At 40.1% G+C, this 23,484-nt stretch overlaps 1 protein-coding gene across 12 annotated transcripts in view; it reads left to right on the top strand.

The window, feature by feature from the left end:
* The window catches only part of ENOX1 (ecto-NOX disulfide-thiol exchanger 1), a 376,319-nt gene that overhangs the window by 66,662 nt on the left and 286,173 nt on the right, over positions 1 to 23,484 (top strand). For 11 of the 12 annotated variants that reach the window (XM_030473000.1, XM_030472916.1, XM_030472995.2 and 8 more), the window contains exon 2: positions 10,812 to 10,885. The gene's annotated coding sequence lies outside the window, so the exon portion shown is untranslated. Of the gene's footprint in view, positions 1 to 10,811; positions 10,886 to 13,505; positions 13,562 to 23,484 lie in introns of all 12 variants that reach the window. The other variant, XM_030472961.2, reaches the window with a different exon arrangement.

Here is a 23,484-nt window from a genome sequence, read left to right as displayed (position 1 = left end):
ATGTTTAGTTATTTTAATATTTTCTCATAAATTCGTGTTCCTGGTGACTTTTATTGCTGCTATCATTGAGCCAAATCTCAAATTCTTCTATTTCTTCTATTTAAAATTCAACAAGAAAAGGCTGGACTGAATAAAGACTTAAAGATTAGATCATGGTGCCGTTGAAAACCCATCCTTTGAACTCCTGTTTGTGACTTCAGATCTGTCTAAATGCTGTCTCTCCTGAGGCAGACTTCAGCAGTAAGATTTGCCTCAACTACCGTGAGTTACCTACTGCATGATTGCCTACATCAAAGCTACTCTCCCTAGATTCCTTTTACGATCATTGGGCCCTGTAGCTGGGTAAAGTTTGTCTAAGCTGTTCTAGATATACACATAAAGATGAGAGGAGTTGAGCACTAGAGACAGATATTTTCTGTCTCAGGTCTCTGTCCTGGACCTCAGACTTCCTTGAGTATTTAAATATAGGGTCTGTAGATGTTCAGACATCATGGTCCAAGAAGTGAGAAGTCTTACTGCTGTCCATGGCAATGCCACCACAGGTTGGAAACAGCATCAGGGTGTTTTGGCACTCAGACAGGCTTGATGCACCATACCAAACATATTTGATTGGCATTGAATTCAACACTAAACTATGATGGTGTTCTGGTTTTGGCTGGGATAGAGTTAATGATAGCTCTTACATGACAGAAGCCTACTGCTATCTCCTGCTCTACCACGTATTTGTTCTCCACTGGCAACTTAGTGCTCACAGTCCCCACTGCAGCCCTAGGCAGATGCTGCTCATATGCAGTTCTTGCCTCTTGGCTAGCTATAGGTTATAGTTTGCTCTCCGTACAGGTATGATTATTCCTGGTTTATATTGGAGTAACTAGGAAAAGAAATCAGTGTCTGCCTTTTCCTCATTAGTAAAAAAATAAGTATGTTTTCCCAGTGGATGGTTACCTTCTGTCAGACTTTGTGACAAAAGATGCTAAACCTCCATTCTCTATAATGTGTGTATAATATCCAGGAAAAAACTTTGTTCTAAATACCTTTGAAGGGCAAACATCGGGGAGGGAGGAGAGCTGTTGAAATTGAAGGATAATACCAGCACAAGATAATATGTTTATTAATTAGTCCTGAATGAATTTAGACTGAAAATTAAAATAATTTTTTCAAACATCCCAAGAGGTCAAGTTCTGGAATAAACTCCAAATGCATTACTTGAGTAGAAAACCAAAATATCTGGAACATAGAATTTGGTAAATTTAGGGAAGTTTTTGTGAGAATGCATGAAAACATTTACAGAGGTGAATAAAAAAAATAATTAAACATGCAATATGAAGTCATAGTGTTCCTGAAGGGGCTAGAAAGAAGAATGGCCACTGCTCACGTGTTTGCTAACAGGTGCCAGAAAGTCCCAGTCTGAGGTCGGTCTAACAAACTCCTTACTGCTTCCAGACCGTTGGGGTTGGGGATGTCAGCTGCCTTCCCCAAAACCATTTGGGACATGGGTCTGGGTCTTTTATTGGTGCTGTTAGGAAGTGGTGTGTGTGTGTCTGTGGTGTACATGTGTCTGTGGAACAGATACTGTGTAGTTGGTCCTCCTGAAGAAAGCTAGATCAAAAAACTAGACAAGATTCATTTTGTCCTTCTGAGTAGTGTATTCTTTCAATAATACAGCACAAGCAGTGTACCCAGACATTTCCTAGCTGAAGCTTGTGCTGAAAGCTTGCCAGGCAGCAGGGTTCTGCTCCTAATACACAGTAACAGGAACAAAATGCAGCTGTCCTCATCATTCATACAGACTCACAATCCTTGGAGACTACAGGCCTACCACAGCCTACCATGCTTCATCTTGACGCTAGCAGACAGAGTACAGAGTTGTCTGTTGGACAGTTAACTTTGAAGAATCACCATAGTGAAAATGAGAAGGACTTGGAGGAGTGTGCATTGGGCAGGTATTTTTAGCTCCCTTTCCTTAAAATTGCTCGGCTTTCTTAATACTGTTTTATCATCACTGTGGTGAACTGATTCTGCCACTAGCCTGTCTGCTAATAATCCTTATCTTGATAAGATTTTCCTCATTATATCTGACTCTTCAGGGAATGGCATCTTGGTGCCTGTCCTCCACTTTTAGCAGGAGATATGACTGACTGATTAAAAAGGCTTCGTAGGCTCCTCTCAAGTTGTTTGATCCTGCTCCTCTTCACAGCTCCACCTTCCATATTTGCTTCTGAGACAAGAGGGAACATTGGCCTTACTTTCTGTTAATGCTAAAAATAATGCGAACAAACACCTGTGGATTGCAGCTAGCCCCTGCTACAATGGGTGACCATTTCAAGGAGGACATGATGGTCCTCTTGTTTCTTCTGTGGATCTTTTTGATTCATCTGTGATTTCTGAGACTGGATGTTACTGGTGGCTAGTTCTAAATGATTCCTCCTTTTATGCAGGAATGAGGTATCATGATCTTCTGATATTGTGGTGCTAAATGTTATTTAAGGACCTTCCAGGACAACTAAATGTCATGGGCATGCTGACCTTACCCATGTTGTCCTCATAGGTCTTACTTGTGAAAAATGTGATCTATATTCAACTTACTGGAACCCCTTTTTAGATTCCTTGTGATTATTTGAACAGGGTTTTCACAACGGTTGTCACTGTAGTTGAAAAAGGGAAGGATTAGAGATTTGTTGCATCTATTGCATTCAGCTGCTCACTCAGTCTTTCACTGGGATTAAATAGTGCAGCTTAGTGCTTCTTCCTTGCTTTTAAAAGAAAAGGAAAAAAAAAAAATCTATTTCCTTATGGAGTTTCCATTCTAACCTCTAGACTGCAATGATGGCAACACATTTCTGCATATCTCAGACCCTCTGTAGAGATGCAGTAAGGTAGTGTAGGCTCCACATTGTGAAACCCTTCACTTTCAGAAGTGCTTGTCACAGTAAAGTTGCTCAATACCTTGTACTTTCATGGAAATATTTCAGATTGGGAGTCTTCGCACCTTGGACACTACTTTTGAGACAGACTTAAGAGCAGTGAGTCCTTTCTCTCATGTTCCCACAGCTCAGGGAAAGACAGCATTTTCAGCCCTCATTTGAGTAGGAAAAGGTCTGTGTTCTTACAGACTTCCTCATTTTTCTTTGTTCAATGGGGAACATGGGTTTGTACTAGCTTGCCAAGAAGCTAATAAAAGGAAGAATTTCACTTTCTAGTCTATTTCACTGTCAGTTCAGGATAGTCCCAGAACCATTTGTTGTTATTGATTATGCTGCTGTCCAGTATAGGTTACTTTGTCTGTAACAGTGATAGGTGAATACCCTCACTGTTGTGGGTGGCAAGAATCTGTTAGAAGGTAGGAACTACAGGCTTGGGGAAGAATGGCTGGAAAGCTGTTCAGCAGAAAAAGACCTGGCGGTGCTGATTGGCAGCTGCTGAACATGAACCAGCTTGTGCCCAGACAGCCAAGAAGGCCAATGGCATCCTGGCCTGTATCAGAAATAGTGTGGCCAGCAGGGCCAGGGCAGTGATCATCCCCTGTACTGGCACTGGTGAGGCTGCGCCTTGAATCCTGTGTTCAGTTCTGGGCCTCTCACTATAAGAAAGACATTGAGGTGCTGGAACCTAGTTGATTCTGTGACTCTATGTGGGACTGGGGGGACTGGCTCTGCTTCCTACCTATTTTATTAAAGCAATGCTCCCCGACTTTAAACACTTTTGTCCCCAACAGAAAAAAACCCAAAGTAACAGGTTAAGAAAAATGTTTTATTGCATCATCATGCAGCACACTCCATTGCACACAGTGTGACTGTAATTTTGCCAATGATAGTGTTCAGGTTAATGTACTTTATTGAAGCTGGTTTATTAGACTAAAACTGAAATCGTAGAATCATAGAATGGTTTGGGTTGGAAAGGACCTTAAGATCATCCAGTTCCAACCCCCCTGCCATGGGCAGGGACACCTCACTCTAGACCGTGTTGCCCAAGGCTCTGTCCAGCCTGGCTTTGAACACTGCCAGAGGTGGTGCATTTACCACTTCTTTGGGCAACCTGTTCTAGTGCCTCACCATCCTCACAGTAAAGAACTTCCTTATATCTAACCTGAACTTCCCCTGTTGAAGCTTAAACCTATTACCCTGAGGCTCTTTTTAACCCTGAAATCTATTAGGTCATAGAATCATAGATTGGTTTGGGTTGGAAAGGACCTTAAGATCATCCAGTTCCAACCCCCCTGCCATGGGCAGGGACACCTCACACCAAACCATGTCACCCAAGGCTCTGTCCAACCTGGCCTTGAACACCACCAGGGATGGAGCATTCACAACTTCCTTGGGCAACCCATTCCAGTGCTTCACCACCCTCACTGTAAAGAACTTCTTCCTTATATCTCATCTAAACTTCCCCTGTTTAAGTTTGAACCCATTACCCCTTGTCCTACCACTACAGTCCCTAAGGAAGAGTCCCTCCTCAGCATCCTTATAGACCCCCTTCAGATACTGGAAGGCTGCTATGAGGTCTCCATGCAGCCTTCTCTTCTCCAGGCTGAACAGCCCCAGCTTTCTCAGCCTGTCTTCATATGGGAGGTGCTCCAGCCCTCTTATCATCCTCGTAAGATGTTGCATCTTAAAGCATCTATAAGAAGATTGACTCCCGAGAATAATAATTTCCTGTCTATTTCAGGGAACAGTTAGAATGTTTAATTTTACTTAGGGTAATTAGTATAATTTCATATGGGCTTAGGAGATAAAAGAGGAGGTGCGAGATGGAGCTTCTGCAATTTGCCTTTATTAACTATATCGACTCTGAATCTATTGGCCTGGATGTACAGTCAAAAGGGGAGATATTTTTCTGTACTTGCAGATTTATGTTAAAAAGAACAGATTTAAAATAGGGATGGTAATGATGGAACCTGAAAGAGTTACTTTGAGAAATGAGGTATAATAAAGAAAGGCTTATCATGTTCATTTATTCCCAGATTTCAATCTTTGACTGAATGCAAAGCCTGAGAACCCACCATCTTGCAAATTTGAAAAAATGAGAATAGCCTGCTTTGTTAAATATCATTAACTGGCATCTAAAAGTGATACAGAGTGTTAAAGATATGACCCCTTAATTTTCAGAGATACAAACCCAATTCTAGGAAAATATTATACACACTCACTCTAATGTGTATTCATTCGCAGAGAAATAAAAATGTTTTCCACAGTGCCTGGCACAATATCCAGTGTAACAGAATGGAAGGGATTTTACAAGTTAATGCCTTTAAAATGAGAAGATCACAATACATTTCTGACATAGTGTTTCAACCTGAACTCTTATTTAAAAGTTTAGTTAATTCTTAATGAGAAACTGCAGTCCCATGATGCAGAGATTTGAGAATCCTGCAGCAAGTACTGCCCAACTTAGTCATTTTGCCTAAGGCACTGAGCAAAACTTGTCTAGCTTTGACAATAACAGCAATTACTTCTGTAGTAACATGGAACATGTTATGGATGATATAAAATAAGAGTTGAAACTGTTTATCTATTAGACTACTGCACTGGGCATTCTTCTCCTAGCATAATGGAACCAAGATCCACCCAAGAAAGTATTACTTAAAAAGTGTTTTCCTTTTGTGGTCCCAGAGTGAGAGTTCTTTTGATTTCCTGTGAAAACTAGAAATCTGTAGAATGGGATGGACACCCTCCAGCTGGACAGTTGAAGGCCTAATAAATGGCATGTAAAAGAACTGGCAAACTGCACCCCAGACTTTGTCCATCACAGACTCCAGAGGAATGCGACTGAAGGGAAGATGAAGAGGCCACACAATTTGTGTTCTATACCCATAGTCTGTGGATGACTGGGGAGCTGAAGGTGTAAGGTGGTCGAAAATTATCAAGAATCAGTTTTATGTTAGTACGTATGATGGGCTGACCAATTTTTAAAGGGTGAGTAGCACCTCTACTGAAAAAACAGAGTGAAGAAACGGTGATAGAATCCCTCTGAGCACCAAGGCACCGCTAGCTGTACCTAGGCTCCTCTGACAGAACTTGTCAGAGAAAAAAAGGTTTTTAAAAGACATCAATCATGCTATTTCAGAGTCCTCTTTCTCTTTCCCAGATGCCCAGCCCAAATACTAAAGCCAAGATCCAGAAACTCTGCATCTTCTAGTTTCCGATGCGCTTACTATGCCATGTTCTTTTCTATGTGTTTTTTTCTGATTAAAAAATTAGAGAAGTTTGGGGTTTAGCTTCTTTGACAAAACACTGAACATGCATTAGTTTTTTATTTAAGTAAGTTGGTGAAAAGAAATTTCAGTTGTCAGGGGGGAAATGCTGTAGAAAATGTTGGGGTTTTTTTATTGAAAGTCATTTTAGCTCATAAGCTATTCTTTCCTTATCTTGATGAAAAGCAGATGGTCAGATCTCTAGATCAATAATGTTGAAAACAGCAACAGCAGCGATCATCCTGGATGCATGTTGTTTTCTGATGTGCTTTTATATCTGTGCAGTTCCTTATGCTGTAAATATCAGCCTGACTTACACTCAGGCTTCAAAACCACATCGAGCAACAATGGAAAAAATAGGGGCTGTTTAAATGCAGCAATGCTTGGAAATAACAATTTTTTAAAATTGCCAGCATGTCAAAACATTGAAGGAAAATATTGAAGTGTACCACTGTGCTTCCAGTTTGTCTGTTGCTGAATGCTTTTTCTATTGAATAATCTCATCTTCTAGGGTCTAAAGCAGTGGTTCATTGTACATAATGCATTGCTGTCATGCCACAAGGCATTAAAAAAAAGAGATTGAAATTATCTGGAGGAAACCAAATCACTTTATTTCAAAGACAAATTAGATTGATCTATCTTACCATTCTCCACAGATTTCATAAGCACATTACTTGTTGAAGTGGTATCAGGCATTTTATATATTATAGCAATTTGCATGCGTTCATTAAGCTATGCTTTGTAAAGCCTTCTGACGGGGCATTTGATGAATCCTTTCGTGGACTACGTTCTTTCTTTACACAGAGCAATCTGTTAAATCATGCCTTTGTCCTTGAGTTTGTCAGAATCAGTAAATGAAGCAGATGTTAATAACTGTGGGAGGGTTTGGGGTTTTTTTGGTGTTTGCAGAATATGGGATAACTGTGAAGGGCATGATTTGTAAAGCGACAGCTGGTGTTATTAAAGATAGAAAGTGTGCTACAAGTAAAAACTTTTCCTGGCATCTTTTAGCAACTCCTTAAGGGTTTTTGGAACAGTCAGATGGGTGGCCATTTCTAAAATAAACACAGCTAATGTGATGCACCACAAATCATGTGCTTATACTTACATATGATTGTTCTTATCTTTGGCTGCAAACGTTCTGTCACAGAGCTATCTCAGCCATGCAATAATTCATAATGTTTCTCTATAAATATGTCATAAGCAATTCTTAGGTCAACAATCCCTTGAGACTTGTCTTTGAGCAATATCATTTCATGCCTTATCGCATTAGTAGAATTTTACACCCAGTTGGTGTTTTGAAGGTTACCTTTATGACACAAGTTTTGCTGGACTTGACAGTTCACTCCCTGGAATCTACTACCTGTTGTGAAGGTCACTTGGCTGAAGATGTTACAGCCAGTGAACAGCATGCATTTAGGTGGTAAATGTGCCTCAAGAGGTGGGTGGTAACTCCTGTAAAGGTGTGGTAACAGTTGGCTTCAAGGAGTGCTTGTAGTCAACTGTAGAGTCCTTGCAAGTGAAGGTAAAACAGGCAGCCATAAAAGCAGGTCAGAGATGAGGAGGATAAGTAAGAGGGGCGAGCATAGCCTAGAGAATGCCTCAAGATGGGCAGTGGAGGTGGGAGTGCTGACCTCCACTTTGGTGACTGGCAACAGGACACAAGGAAATGGAATGCACCAGGGGAAGTTCTGATTAGACACTAGGAAAAGGTTCTTCACTGGGATGGTGGTTGGTCACTGGAGCAGGCTCCCTGGGAAAGTGGTCAAGGCACCAAGCCCATCAGAGTTCATGGAGCATCTGGATGATGCTCTTAGTCATACAGTTTAGTTTTAGGTAGTCCTGCGAGGAGCAGGGAGTTGGACTTGATGATCCTTATGGCTCCCTTCCAACTTGAGATATTTTGTGATTCTATGTGGAAAAGGTGTTACAGGGCTAACTGATGAAGAAGGACATGCAGAAAAAATGGAGGACATTACTGTAGAAAATCATAGAATCATAGAATAGTTAGGGTCGGAAAGGACCTTAAGATCATCTAGTTCCAACCCCCCTGCCATGGGCAGGGACACCTCGCAAAGGTAAAGGGTAAACTTTGGCCAACCTCTGATCTTGCAGATTTTTATTGGTATTACCTAGTAAATAGCTCCCACTCCTTTTAGAGATAATATTTGACAGATTTTCACATTAACTTCAGTGGCATTCTCTTTGTGATTTCTCTATGCCTTATTGTGGAAACCTCTTGGGGAATTGAGTAGGAGGTGCAAAGGGCAGAGGTGTAGAGGTGTTACTCATGCCTCTGTGGTGGAATCTGGGCTTCTGAGCCTGGCTTGTCTGTAGCTGATATCAACAGCAGGAATGGCAACAACTGGCAGCACACATATAAATCCATATGGGCTGCTGCACTGTAGCAAGATACAGCTGCCTGAGAGGAGAACCTGATTGTGGAGGTACCTCACGTAGATGAGAGCCTACCCAAGACTTGTCGCTGAAGAACATCGAAACAACCGACAAGTGAATCAGGCTGCTAAAATTGAAGTGGCTTAGGTGGATCTGGACTGACAACATAAGGATGAATTATTTATAGCTTGGGTGGCTGTATGGAGCCTCCTATGACAAGCCATAGACATTGCTGAACAAAATAAATGGCAAGATGGACATCATCATATCCCAATGGATGAGATCAACAGAATAAGGACTATGTCTCCACCAACTACTAAAAAGGAAACACAAGCCTCCTTAGGCATTGGTGGTGTAGTGGTGAGCATAGCTGCCTTCCAAGCAGTTGGCGGAGCGGCGCTGATTGCTGCTTGGGGATGGGCTGAACATCAGTCAGCAGGTAGTGAGCAATTGTATTGTGTGTCACTTGTCTGTCTGGGGTTTTATCTCTCTCTCTTTTTGTTGTCTTCCTTATTATTATTATTAATTTTTATTTCAATTATTAAACTGTTCTTATCTCAACCCGTGGATTTTACCTTTTTTTCTGATTCTCCTCCCCATCCATAGGGTGGTGAGGGTGAGCGGGCAGCTGCATGATACTTAGTTGCCTGCTGAGGTTAAACGATGACAGTCCAGGATAAATAATCCTAGAGGTTGTCATATTTATAGGGATTGCCTTAGAATACGTAGAGAAGACCAGTGAGGGATTTCTGCAGTTGTTGTTCTTGCACATGAAAGTAGGCAGCAGCTACAAATCAACAAACTGTTGCTTTTGTAAGAAGAATTGGCAGAATCTTTCATGCAGTTGCTACATAAAAATTTCTACTGCTTCTGTTTCTCAGAGCGAGCCTTATCTTTCTGTCTGATTATCTTGCAAAAAATGAGCAGTGAAATAATTATCCATGCAGATATTTACATTTTATCTCTGCTTGAAAATTACCAGCTCACAGAAGGGAACAGGGGGAGTCTAGGACTCCTTTGGTGGGCCAAGGCTTTGAAGAAGAGCATGCTTGCTCTTCAGCTGGAGCACATAGGTGCTTCCAGCCAGGTGACCATTGATGCAAAATGGGTATAGGCTGTTCTGTAACTGATTTGTCTCAACTCTTCTGGGGTGATTCAGTTTGCCTACACTGGGAATCATGTGGGCACCAGTAGTGCAGCTGCAGGCAAAAGCTCAGGCAAAACTCTGGGGAAAGGAAAAAGCCAATTATTTTTTTAAGAGTTGTGGCTGTATGGCAGCAGTGTGTGAAACAGTTTTTCCTGCTGCAGAATTCAGAAATGCTAATGGTGCTAGAGGAATACTCAACAGAGCATGTACTCATAATGGTGAAGCTGATGTGGTCGACTCAGAAATCATTGTCCAGAACAAAGATCAGACCAAGTGCATTTGGACTCATGAACTATTTTTTTCATCTCTTTTTTCCTCCTTTGTGTCTTGCCTTGGTCCACAGAGGCAGTTTCTTTCTCCTGATGCATCCTCTTCCTTCTTTTTGCTTTCTTAAGCACATTAGACTTATCAAATACATTGCACTTAGGGTCACTGTAAGACAATCACCAAGAAAATTTACAGAGATTCTGGGACTAATGATGATTAGATGTTATACATATGCTTACAAAAATGTACACCTAGAATTTCACACCTGTAGCAGAACTGCCATGTTCAGCGTTTTTAGACAATAAAGAGATAATGTGCTAAAAATATCCTTGATTTTTCATGTGGTTTCCGTATTCATGCCACAGTCTTGCTGCAAACTAAAGGCAGTATATTGCTTAAATGTACATAGGAATGCTTGTGGTTTCCTAAATCATTTATATTTTCTGATGTGCCACTGGGAGTTTTGCATATTTACTATGTTGGGTTTGTTCTTTCATTACAAATAGTTGTAGCAAAATTGCTATTTGAAAATTTGATGTGTTTTCAGAGTTTTCTACTAATTTTGAACTTGCATGTAGAAGTTGCCTAAGAATCTATGCAACATTCTATATCTTAAATTTAATACCCTATAAATTATCATACCATCATTGCTATTACCCACAACATTTCTCAGGTGATGCACAACTTTAGAAGGGCTATCTCATAAACTCATTATAAAATAGTAATTTTTCACGGTAGTTTTTTTTCTTCTATATTCTTACGCCATATACTTTTAGTGACTTTTACAAATATATATTATCTCTTTTTCAGATCTTGGACTCTGAACTTGATGTAATTCTTGGTTATATGTTTCTTGAAACTTGGAGAGTATCTGCAACAAATAGGTATGTGTAATGGATACATTCATGCTTTGTATTGGATGATTTAGAGTGTGTGTGAGTTTTGTTGACAGTTTAATGCTGAACTTCTTTAGGCTCTTGATAAATCTCAGCTGCCACGAATGGGACAGTATGATGGATCTTTGCAGGCTGAATTTTCAGTAGAACATGTGGTATTTGTATGGCAGAAGCTGGGAAGGGTATGATGCTCACAGTTACTCAGAGAGAAATGTGTAGCCAAACTTACAAATATAGCTTCAGACTGAACAAAAAGGTGAGTCTCCATGAACAAGTAAGAAATTTTGAAGGTAAAATCAGTGTGTTGGAAAAAGTAGATGTACACTTGATCCCCCAATACTTCAGGCTGTGCTGTAACTGGCTTTTCATCTGTTTCCTTTGGTTTTCTTTGCAACTGCTAAAGATAGTAAAGGTATGAATGTGACTAAATACTGGAAGAATATGGCCATAAAAGTTGAAATCTTGGTTACATTGAAGTTCCTGGAAATTTTCTCAAGTATTTCAGTGAAGCTAATATCTCACTTGGAACATTTACAGAAAATATTCAGGCAATTTCAGAAAAACATTCTTGCATATAACAAAGCAATTTCTATGTGATTTCTTTTTTAAAAGTCAGGTCACACTTTATGATGCTTGAAACTCTGCTGAGCTCCTAGCAGTGGAGAAAGAAACAAGAATATTTTATTCTTTTGTAAGAGTTTATAGACCTAGACAATTTTTTCAGTCTCAGCACTAAAGAGGAAGAGGTTTCTTGAATATATGGATGTAACAGTTGAACTTACCTTGATCTGTATGAGATATTTATAATGTGGGAGAGGTTGAATTCTTACGAATAAAATCCAGGACTAGTTTTTTGTGTAGAGGACCCCTCCACAAAAAAGGGTTTTCACAATAAGTTGCTGGTTCTTTAAGAATCAGAATGAAAAATGTTGTCATAGTCTGCTTTACCTGTAGGTCCCAAGACCTACAGGTCTGTTTGGCAAAAGAAGAGCCAATTGTCTCCATTTTAGCTATGGGATCAGGTACCTGCCTGGGTCACTTAATGTGTAATTGTCCTGCTGCTGGATCTCCTGGATGTTGAGACCTGTGTTCTGGCCTGTCAAAGGATCCTATGTCTAATGGTGCTTTCAGAGTGTGTAGAAAAGATCTCAGCATTGTTTCTGATGATTACATTTCATTAATACTTCTCATATCTATTGATGTGCCTTGTCTCATTTTCATCTAATCCCCTTTTGGGAATAATTTATTCGGTCTTGTTTGTTCTGTTTTGTTTTCTCCTTTGCTCCTTTGTTTTGCTTTCCCATATTTTTTGGTTTTTCCTCCTCTTTTTAATTCATTTGCAGTCTCTGGAGATTGGCAGCAGTGGGATCTTATACAAGGAAGAGTTTCAGAAAAAAAATCATAGCAGAATGAGCTTCCCTTTTACTGCCTCTCTAGAGAGCCTGCTGTAAAAGGCAACTTGCTGTCATTCCTGTAAATTTTCTTTTGCAGCCAGCTCTGCTGGGTGTCCCCTTTTTGCCCTGTGAACATCTGTGTTGCAGCTTATGTCTGAACCCAATTGGAGAACAAATGTGTGAAGCTGCTTCTTATTTTGAGCAGGAAGCTGGTGCTATTAGTAGGGCACGTGGCCTTGCTTCACCTGTGTGACTTCTAATCCCCGTCTGGGATCAAACCATCCTCTCCCTTCCCACCACCTGTGCCCTTGTCCATGGGGTGGCATGTTTCCCTGCTTTCCTAAAGACACTGCCCAATGCCTGTCAGCTGTCAGCATTCATTTTCTCCCTGGATTTTTCCCAAGATGACATGCAGAAAGGAAGAAAGGGGTAAGCACTGTAGGACTTCGATGGTGTAGCTTACTTTCCGTTGCTCCTGGAAGCTTCTCCCTGCATGCATACGGTCATGCAGGCACCACCCAGTAGCACCACCCTTCTGCATAAGGAAAAAAATCTTCAAGCCCTGAAATACTGAGGCTCAAGGAATGCAGGCGCAGAAAAGGAAGCCCCATTCCCCAGGCTGTGCACTGGATTCCAGGAAAAGGCGACAATATTTCTGTGCTGGTTTTGGACACAGTACAAGACAGCTCATTGAGCATAAATTGTGAACTTAACCTCAAACAGACTTGTTTTAACCAACTTTTTACCTTAAAAGAAAAAAAGGAAGGGGATGAAGAAAAAGAAGAGGCAGCACTGCCCTGTTTGCAAAAGCGCCATTCCGCTTGAGTGTGCTCAGCAACATTTGATAAGCGTAGGTGATGAACTGCAGTCTTTGAGGCATATGGGTGCCTCCGAGAGAAAACCCAAATCTGTTGTGTCGAGTTGGCTTTGGCTTATGCTCCAAGGGTTGTTGTGACGAGCCTGGAAAGTGTGGAAACTTTTGTGAAAGATCAGGCGGGATAGCAGAGAATGACTGTAGCTCTGGGGGGAGTAAGCTGAAGGATTTGAGGTCAGAGTAAATAGGCAGCCATCAGCCAGGAAAGGAGCACAGCAGATTTAGCAAAAGCATGCACCAAATTCAGCATGGGTTGAAGGACTCAGAAAGAGCAAATCTTCCCGGCTGACATCATTAGCTGAAATGGCTACTGGGTAATCTTCTTTTCCTTCTCTTTCAGTAAATGAGATCCCTTTTGGCAGAAAGGTGTGCGAGGTTCAGAGCTTTCCATGCCAGGTTAGAAAATATTATCCCATTTCTTTCCAAAACTAACCATCAAGGCAGTCCCAATGCACCCCAGATGTCTCTGCATGTGTGAATTCTATTCAGGCCATGGTCTCCCTTGTTTGTTTGTGTATGCACTTGTTATGGAGAGAAGGGTTGGTCTGGCTGATTGTACGTCTGCATGTACTAAACAGATAAAATTTCTAAAGAAGAAATCTGGTCCTCTTTAAATGTTGGCAGCCAGATATCTGTCTTCCATCTGTGGCAGCCTATGCCAAACAGCAGAACTGCAACATTTGTGTTCTGAAACATCAGGGAAATAAGTGGCACGCTCCAATATTTTTTTTTATTTTTTTTTTTAAACTACATGCAAATCTGAAACATTGAACATGGAAAGTAATGTAAAATTGTGACAAGCAGGCAGAAGCTGGGAAGTTCAGCTGGAAGGGTTGTGTCTCCTCCATCCATAGGGCAAAGCTTTCACACAGGGCCCTTCAGCACCGCTGCATGGGCATTACTGTCAATTAACAGTGGCAGTGGACATGAACAAGGGGTGACAGTCCCCTGGCTGTCCCCAGCAGCTGGGGTGCAGGGTCACCCAAGGTGTTGCACAGCCTGATGTAGCAGGGAGGAAGGTGGTTGTAAGTGTGTATGGCTCACAAGACCCCTCCAGAGGTGCAGGGTTGCTGTTTTCCTCCTCTTACAACCAGAAAGGTTGTACGCCGCAGGAGACAGTGCCAGGTTTGAATGGCTGTTTCCTCAAACAGCTCCTTGCTGGAGTACTCGAGTGACAAAGCTCCATTCAGAGGAGAGGTGAATGTGGACTCTAACCACTGTGTTTGCTCCTCAGGGCCATGGGAAGGGAGTCAGAACAGCCTTGAGGCTGCTCCAGCAAATAAACTGGGATTGTAACAGCCGTCAGCCAGCCCTGAGCCAGGAGTTACATGCAGATGTTTTGTCTGTTCTTGCTCTTAATTGAGGCTTCATCCAAAAGGGACTGTGTTGTTCTTGGTGAGCTTTGGACCAGTCCCATGGAGCAGCTGGGACATAAAGCAGGACTGTGCTTCAGCCAGTAGCGACTGGGCAGTAGCAATTTGGTTTGGTTAGAGAAAGTGACAGCTTTTAGCAGTTCCCTGTTAATTTTTAATTTGCTTCCCCATCTACACACTGCATTGTATTTAGTAATGTGCATCTCTGCTGTGTTGTCCCTTCTATTTATCAAAGTTATGCAAAGAAGTTGCACATTAAAACTATTTCCCTTTTCTGAATTGGCTTGGTGTTGCCACTGTTTGTCTCCCTTTCAAGTGCTAGAAAATGCATGTTTACAATAGGTGATTACAAGGATGCCACTTTGGTACCTGGGAGCAATGTCTTCTGATTCACTGGAATGGTCGTGGCTGAGTCACGCTGCTACACATGCCGTATGTTCCTGAGTAACACATGGTGTTATTAATTGAGGATGTCAGTGATGTGTTACTCGACTGTCAGACTTAAAGCACTAATAAGGAGCTTTGGCATAGTCTTGTTTAAGAATGATTGCTGTTTATACTGATAATTCTGGACACAAATTTAATTACAAATGCAAGAAAACAAAGGCAGTCTTTCTTCTTAAATGGATTAATGACTTTTGAGTATTTAAGAAAGTGGCAGTCCCCTTATGGTGTGTTTTATCCACCTTACAGTGTTCACCTAGCAGGCTGTCACCTGCAAGGTTCATTCCTGTAGACCTCTTGAACCTCCACTGCAGAGTTGCTGCCTGTCACTACATACCATGCACGTGAAGATGGTAAATGTCTGAACGGGTTTTTTAATATGAACACTCAAGAAACCAGTGCCAACAGTGGAGAAGTGGATATGATCTGCTGTTGATTCTGCTATGCTTTTTTACTGCGTTCGCTTGAGGAAAATGTTTCTGAATTGGAGAAGCAGGTGCACACTCATGTGGTGCTTTCTGTATAGTCACTAATCAGGCCTTTTGCTTCCCATCCCTATGCATCCCGGTGATGCTATTCACAGCACAATGATTAGGTCTGGAATCCTACCCATATATAAAGTGTGTGGCAGCCAAATGTAGCAACATGGGAACGAAATATCATTATTTTGTCAAGACAAGATGCCCATCATAGAGTATCATAAATTAATCCCAGGAGGACAGACCTAGAATATAAACTGTAGTGCTTTGAATATATGCATACTATAATTGTATTAAACGCTTTGCAGCAATTTGTATTGTGTAACAGCTGACAAAGTATTTTACCTCCTAGTAACTAACTAATGTAAGTAGTGTTGCTATTTTTCTTTTCCATATTTATAATTACATTAATTGCTTTGTGTATTATTAACAGTTAAGTGCCAGAGCCCAAGCTGTAGCTGCCAGTAATCTGCAAGAAACTTGTTTGCATATTCAAAGTATGAAACTGAAGAGTAATTGCCCTTTTTCCAAGCTCATATCTTCACAGCTTACATTTTACATAGAAAAGCTCACTGTGTTACCTAAATATTGTCATGTTCAATATCAAATCTTGTGCTAAAAAAACGTCTTTTGGAAATGAAGAGAAACTTTTTGCTAAGAGATCAGAAGACATCTGATGAAAAATAAATTAATAGCTCACATTAGCTAAGAATTGTGACTTATTTCCAAATAACGCTAACTTTGAAAAAGATGTTTTCCACCTTTGAAAATAGCGTTTTTCAGAAGCCAAAGCTGGAAAATTCACATGCAGTACAGTTTTTTGCTTTTGTAACATGATTTAATTGGGCCAACAGAGTGTCACAAGGAAGCATTCGAGGACTGTCTAAATTTTTTGAGCAGGAGCTGCATTTCTGGAAAGCTTCCAGAGAAATAATCTTTCTGCATTGGTATCTTGCGGACTTGAGCATTTTAATTCCTAGAGACAAAGCAAATTGAGATTTCAGCATAAATCTGGCTAAAACTTCCATTAAAGAAAGCCTCCTCTTCAGCTTTCTTGTTTGTTTTTTTTCTTTTCATTTTTGTTTTATCTGTCATTCTGATGCTTTATTTGTGTGGAACTCCTTGCTGGAGGCCAGCATTTAATACGTTTGATGCTTTTGAAAGTTTGCAACCTGCTAGTATTTGTAAGGGCGGCAGAGTGAAGAGTCAGTTCCAACTTAATATTGCAGATGTACGCTGAACTATCTGGGGAAGAGCAAAGGTTGATTAAATTCACAGAATAAGGTGATTTGGAGTTTTCTAAATATGTCACTCAACCTAAAATTAACTCAATTATTTACCACTCACACACATGCTAATGAATCCTGACAATCTCAGTCGACCTGCTGCGATGAACTTTACTGTCACCTAAGATTATTTCGTTTGTATTTTCCCCAAAAAAGAACAATGATTGTAGCACTTACCACATGCAAAGCAAAAGAGTTTGGAGATTTTATTTTTTTTAATAATACCTGCAATTCCAGGTCGCTAGTAAATTAATTACATTTAATTAGCAAAGCTATAAAAGAGGCACTTGTTTTTTGTGAGAGTCTCCTGAAGTTTAATCCCCCAGAGGTTTCGCATGTGATAGTGATGAAAGTGGCTGCATCTAAGTCAGCGTCTATGACGATACTATTTAAGAAATAAAGTTGAGGTTATCTTTTAAAGCAAAATGTGACAACATTATAAAGCTTTAAGACATCAAGATAACATAGGAAATATGATTTATTATTATTTCTAAAGTTAGAATCACTTTGGAATGGTATTTTTAGCTGTGTTTTACAAGTAGGTATAAGATATATGTAAGAAATTTGTAAGTTAGCCAAAATCCTAAATGGGTTTATCTACTTTCCTGCTAAATACAGAAGTATATTATTTGAATGAAAGTGTGGTTATCCTGCATTTGTACTTGAGTTACGAGTAAATCTTCAAAAGGCTGCCCTGGATTATGAAATGGTATCACTCTTTCCCTTTCCAGGGTTTTCCCCCCAAAGCTTTATAGAATCCTGGATGAAAATCAACACTGATCCGTAAAATAGACACCACTGTAGCATTGATATGGGTAGGGCAGAACAGCTGAAAAGATTTCTGGCCTAGGGTTATTTTCTGTCCACAAAATGGAGGTAGATATTATATATATAACATAATCGAAGCTGCTGGGCAATGGCAGGCTGTTTGTGGGCAGCTGTGTGTCCAGCCTTTTTGGCTGGGATGGTTAAGTGGCTAATTAAGTGGACAAGTCAGGTCTCAGCATGCCCTTAGGGAGAAGACTGCCATGCCTCAGCTTCCTATGGAAAGCTTTGGCAGAGATGGGTTTGAAGCTGTAGCAATCTCATTGTGAGGTGTGGTGCTGGGTACAGGATGGGCTTGCTGGAGCCCATTTTACTGGATTTTACTTAGTGTCTTCCACCCACAGAGTAACCTAAAAGGTTAAAAAACCTCTGTGATTTTGAAAACTGAAATGAAGTCATCATGTTCAATTGAATTTCTTTCCAGGTTGCTCAGAATTGGTACTGAATTTGTTTAGAAGGGTGGCTGGTTGATTTTAATTTCCATGATTTTCTTACGCGATTCATTCAGTGACATCAGTTATGGTGACTGAGGAGTTGTTTCTGTAGTGACAAATTGCAGTGGTACAAACATGCTTGTATGAATCAGGAAAGGGAATAAAAAAGTTTGTTTGCAAAAGTAAAACAGAAATATTTGATAAAGGTTTTCAGGAGAATGGCTTGTAAATCTAAAAATTATTTTAATATAGATGAGTCTTCAATACATCCAAAGATGGCATCATAGCTAGTTTCACAGTGAAGCACAAAGGGATCTGTCTACATCTTGTAACAGCAACCACCAGGAGAACACTTAAAATAGAGAAGTGACTCCATAGTAAGAGTGAATGAATTAAATTGCAATTAGAAAAATAAAGCTTCTTGCTCATCTTCTGAACTATAGCAACCAGCATCACAGATCACTGTGATTAAGGTCTATCTCCGTAATAAATTGCATCTTAAAAGGATCTTGAATACTTCTGTTATGTGACAGATCCAGTTCCGATTACATAATGGCACGAGTCATTATCTCAGCCGCTGAAGATGATGGAGCTGCATCAGGCTTATGTAAATGCAGGTGAAATCTGACTTTCATTCAGTATATGTAGCAAGGAACATACATCCAAACTGAGGAGGCCCCAAATGATACTGTTGTATAGTATACTGTATCATCATGGATTTAAATACTATTTGGGGTACATGCTAATAGTACCAAAAAGACCCTCCGTGTGTACAGTGACAATAAGAATTAATTCCACTCCCGTCATCACAACTCTCGGTGGGAATATTGTGCCTTGCCTGGGCTCAGACGTTATTTCCAATAAGTATGGAAATAATGGCTCACAGTGCCGCAAAGTGTTAGGAGATCTCAAGGGAAATCTCATCAGATTATGTGATAGGTTTAAATTAATCCATGTCCCCACTGTATTTATACAATATACGGTTGTCTCGCTGATGGCTTATAAGGAAAGGTAAACGCTGCCATCGTAAATCAGCAAGGGGACTTGCTGCAGTATGTTCTCTTGGTGGAGACTAGATTTCTTTCTTTCTGAGTCGATACAGGCAACTCAGAAAATGGTTATATAACTTTCTTACACTGCAGACTTATTGTTGTCTGGTTTGTAATCTCATTATGCCACATCATCATCTTTCTTGCAGTTCTCCTTGCCTCTAGTTCAGCAGACATTAATTTTTACATTATCCTTTTGAAAAATCTGAAAGGGAAAAAACTGTTGAGAACTTCTTGCTTCTAGTGTGGATATGACCCAGCTATAGATCCATCCGTTGTTCCTAGATTGCTCTTTGGTGAAGGTTTCTTTTTTGGCCTGTTCTCGTCTCTTTGCAGGCGGTTTGGGATTGTGCCTGCTTTGCCTGGTCAGGTGTGCAGAGCTGGTCATGTTAGGCCAAAACCTGTCTTCCCACCATCTTTCCCTGAGAAGCAAGGGATTATCATCCATGGAAGAATGTACACTTCACCACACTTGTAAAGCAGTGAATATCTCAAGAAGCATATGACAAACTTGCCAGCCCATGGGTTTGGTCTCTTGAATCCTGCATGTTCTGGAGGGCATAAGCTAAAGCTCAATTGTGAATCCTTATAAGATTTTAAGCATGTAGGAAAGATGTTCTCTGGTCAAGAAGTCTTAAAATGACTGGAAAAGGAATGGTCTTCTTCAGTGATCTGCTTCTAGCCTTAAGTTTGAATACCAGCGCTAAGAAGTTTTAGAGGCCCAGGGCAAAAGGGAAGTTAGCACCATCTGGCATGTGCAAGGGCTGCTAGCCTGGACTAGACCTTTACTTGTTTAAAGCAAAGTGACTTTCTACTTTGCTTTTCCTTTTTCTACTTTTTACTTTTGCAGTCTTCCAGTTCTTTTTCCTTATTGTCTGTGCTTGATCTTACACTTAAGAGAACCTATCTTTCCTTTTCCTTCTAGTAGCCACTAGCTGGGGCAGGCAATGGGTTAATCATGCAAACTCCTTTCTATCTTTCTTAAGATTTGTTGGGTGCAGGTAAACATTTGGTACAGTGGTTTTGATTTGCTATAAGCTCTAGTCCTACTTAGAGCTTCTTTTTTTCCCCTCCATTTTGATAGACTGTTGAATAAGTGTATCAGCAGTCACATCTGACACTAGTGTCAAAACACAATAGATTCCTGGCTCCCTTTAATTAATCACACAGAAGAGAAAACAAGAGAAAACCCACATACTAATTTATTTCCTCTAATACTAATGCTTCCAGATTCCAATCGTCTTTATCAGCTTTTAAAAACCATCTGACCATGTATTAGAATCTCGTACATTTTATCTGATGGGTACAAATACAGCCACCTTTTTTTTCCTACATCTTGTTATTCATGGTAGCTGGATTTTGTATCTCATTTGTAATTGCATTTTTCTTTTATATGCATTAATGGAGGAGAAAGGACTATATAGCTCTTTATTCTTCTCTACCTTGCTGAGCCAAAGCAGTTAGAATGGGGCGTGCACCATCCAAAGAGCCATGCACTAAATTCTGATCAATCAATCACTGAGATGACCAAAAAGGAAGCATAGATTGGTGATATGGCTGCTGCTGACAGCACAAATACAAGACAGTGAGGTTGCAGCAGGAGTATCTGAGGAATAATTATAACTAGTAATGATGTATGAGGTGTAAAGAAAACAGGTTGTTTCAGAAGCAATGTTGGCTTTGTACGTGGCAGTCTAGGGAAAACCAGTTATTTATCAACTGGTCTGGTTTTCGGTAGAATTGTTTGGGCTTTCTTAACTTTATACACAAAGAAATTAATAATTTAAGTACAACTCTTTGTGCTTTCTGAAGCATTGAAAAGTATGAACCTGAATAGTGTATGGTACTTGAAATTGCATTTAGCATAAAGGTATTTATCTATTTGTCATATGGAAGGAAAATTAATAACCTTCTTTGTGCACCAAAACTTTTATACAGTATATTTTCTGAAATTTCATTGTGTAGAAGCCCTATGGAAGTGATGCTGTTCAAAACATTTTTGTTTTCATGTACTGTAATGTGTATTTGTTCAAAGAAAGAAATGCTTATCTGTTGAAAAGATAGCAGTGATAAATTACTTCAGCTTTCATGCTTACCTACTGTTTTCCATTTGGTATTAAATTCCTGGTTGTATCCCAGAGGTAGATAGATTGGAATTCAAAAAGTTACTTTGATGCCTTTTTTAGCCAACCCCCATGACCTAACAATAAAAAGGAAATTTAGTGGTCTAAAGCACCATCCTTCTTGTATAGTTTAAATCCCACTAGATACTGAAAGGGTTGCAATTTTTACCATTTTCTGTGAACTGTATTAATTTTCAGAGGATGTACAAGACCTCTACCTTTACTGTCAGAACAACCGCACTTTAGATATCAACAGTTTAACTATCTGTTGAATCTAAATAGCATGCAAATTGAGCTTCTCATACTCATTCTGCCTCATTATGGGTAATGCTGCATATGCTCTGTTAAACCTTTTGAAAAATTATTGCCTCCTGAATAACTTTCTTTTACAACTATGAATCATATCTTTATGGTTTGGTGTTTGTTTGTTTTTTTTTCCGTCATTGACTTTTGAGTTCAAAGGTGTGGTTTATTTCATATCAGAAAACAAATTTCTCTATGCTTAACATGAAGTATTCTGGGCTTGTGTGTTTCATTTTAATGGAGATTCGTCACTCTAACCCTCACTGGATAAGTGATCTTTATGCAATGCACAATGGGAGCATACAAAAAACAGAAGAGAAACAAAACAGTTTAAACAGCTAAAAGACAATATGCTGTAAATTAGCTGTATTAGCATATTTGAATGTCTAAGAAAAAGTAATTGGGAACTCTTCCCTCATTTGCCAATCTTTAGCCTGCATCAGTTGACAGAATAATTGTTATTTACAAAACAGCAGCATTGGCCTTCAAACAGGAGATGCTGTATGTCCCAGCTTACTCTTGAGGTCTTCATCTACATTTAGCTGGTCTATATTGGCTGCCTGCTGAAGGATTGTAGATATCTGCTTTGAGGAGATGTAGTTTCACAAACTGCTTCAAGAGGAGAATTCCTGCCTTGGGATAAAAGAACATGTGCACTTGACCAAGCACTTAACATCATCATATGCCAGTTTCTATCAAATAATTATGAAAGGAGCCTGAGCAGACTGGTTTTAGTCTGGACAGTGATACTTTATCTGATGAAGCCAACCTGGTATGTCCAGAGATTCCTGCCTGCTAATTATCCTTTTGATAGGCCAAGATTTCTCCAGAGCAATTTTTCACCATTACTTCTGTTGCAGCTCTTCCTTTCGTACTGCCTTCTCATACGGATTATGACCGAGGCCCTCCGTTTTGCTGCTCAAAACATTTGGAATCTTGTGTTTTGGTATGGAAGCACACTGGTCTACTAACTAAAGCCCAGAGTTCAAATATTTGGACATTTGTTCCTCGCTCTACCACCAACTCATCCTCTGACTTTACACTGGGTGGTGATGATATTGGCCTACATTCTGGTTTTCTGGTCTCTTAAATGGGAGCACTGATAATGATGGTTGCTCATGTACTAGAACAGAACAGTTCAGTTGGAAGGCACCTGCAGCAGTCTTCTAGTCCAACTGCTCGACCACTTCAGGGCTGAAGTGTAGTTGCTGTGCTATGTAAGCTGAGATATGAGACATCTTTTGTAAGGTAGAATTCTGCTAAGCTTAATAAACTACTCATTATTAAAATTATTTTTAACATCATTACTATTATCAGCTCCGGTTTCCAACCTGGTCCTCTGCATTCCTAAAGGGATTGGTTTTAGTGTAAAATCCTGCCAGGAAAGGTGCACTTTTAAATAATGAAAGTCAAGGACATTTAATGTCTTGCAGAGCTGGCTCTACAGGAAAGGGAATATTACTGTTACTTCAGGGCCATCAGAATTCAAGCCCTTCCTGCACGGAAGAGCTGGCTGACAAAATGATGTTGAAAATGCTACTTCACATTAGAAGTAGCAGGAAAAAATCAACCCAAGGATGGTATTATCTGTGTGTAGCCAGTAGTTTAACAAGGAGCTCTTCCAGATACAGTCCTACTCTTCTGGATAAAAAAAATCTATTTTCTGGAGTACATTAGCCTGCAGAGGGGAAGAAACAGGGAAGCTATTAATATGTTTTCCCATTTAAACTCAAATGCTTTCTCCTAACACTAACAAAGAATAGAAGTAGTTCTCCTTTGGCAAACAAATGGCTCTTAAGGGCACTTTGCTGGATGCATGTGTGCTATTCTGTGATCTTGGTGGTCTGCACAAATGGGCACAATGGGCACAATCCCCAGAAAAATGACGGCAGGCATAAGTTAATTAAGCAAAAGAACCACATTGGGAAAAAAGAAGCTTATAGAAGATGGAAGCGAGGACAGGAGGCCTGGGAAGAATGTAGGAGTATTGCCCAGGAAGCTAA

This window comes from Strigops habroptila, chromosome 2 (genome assembly GCF_004027225.2).
Source record: "Strigops habroptila isolate Jane chromosome 2, bStrHab1.2.pri, whole genome shotgun sequence".
NCBI lineage: Eukaryota > Metazoa > Chordata > Aves > Psittaciformes > Psittacidae > Strigops > Strigops habroptila.
Note: the sequence above shows the minus strand (reverse complement) of the source record. Positions and strands in the feature narration are given on the sequence as shown.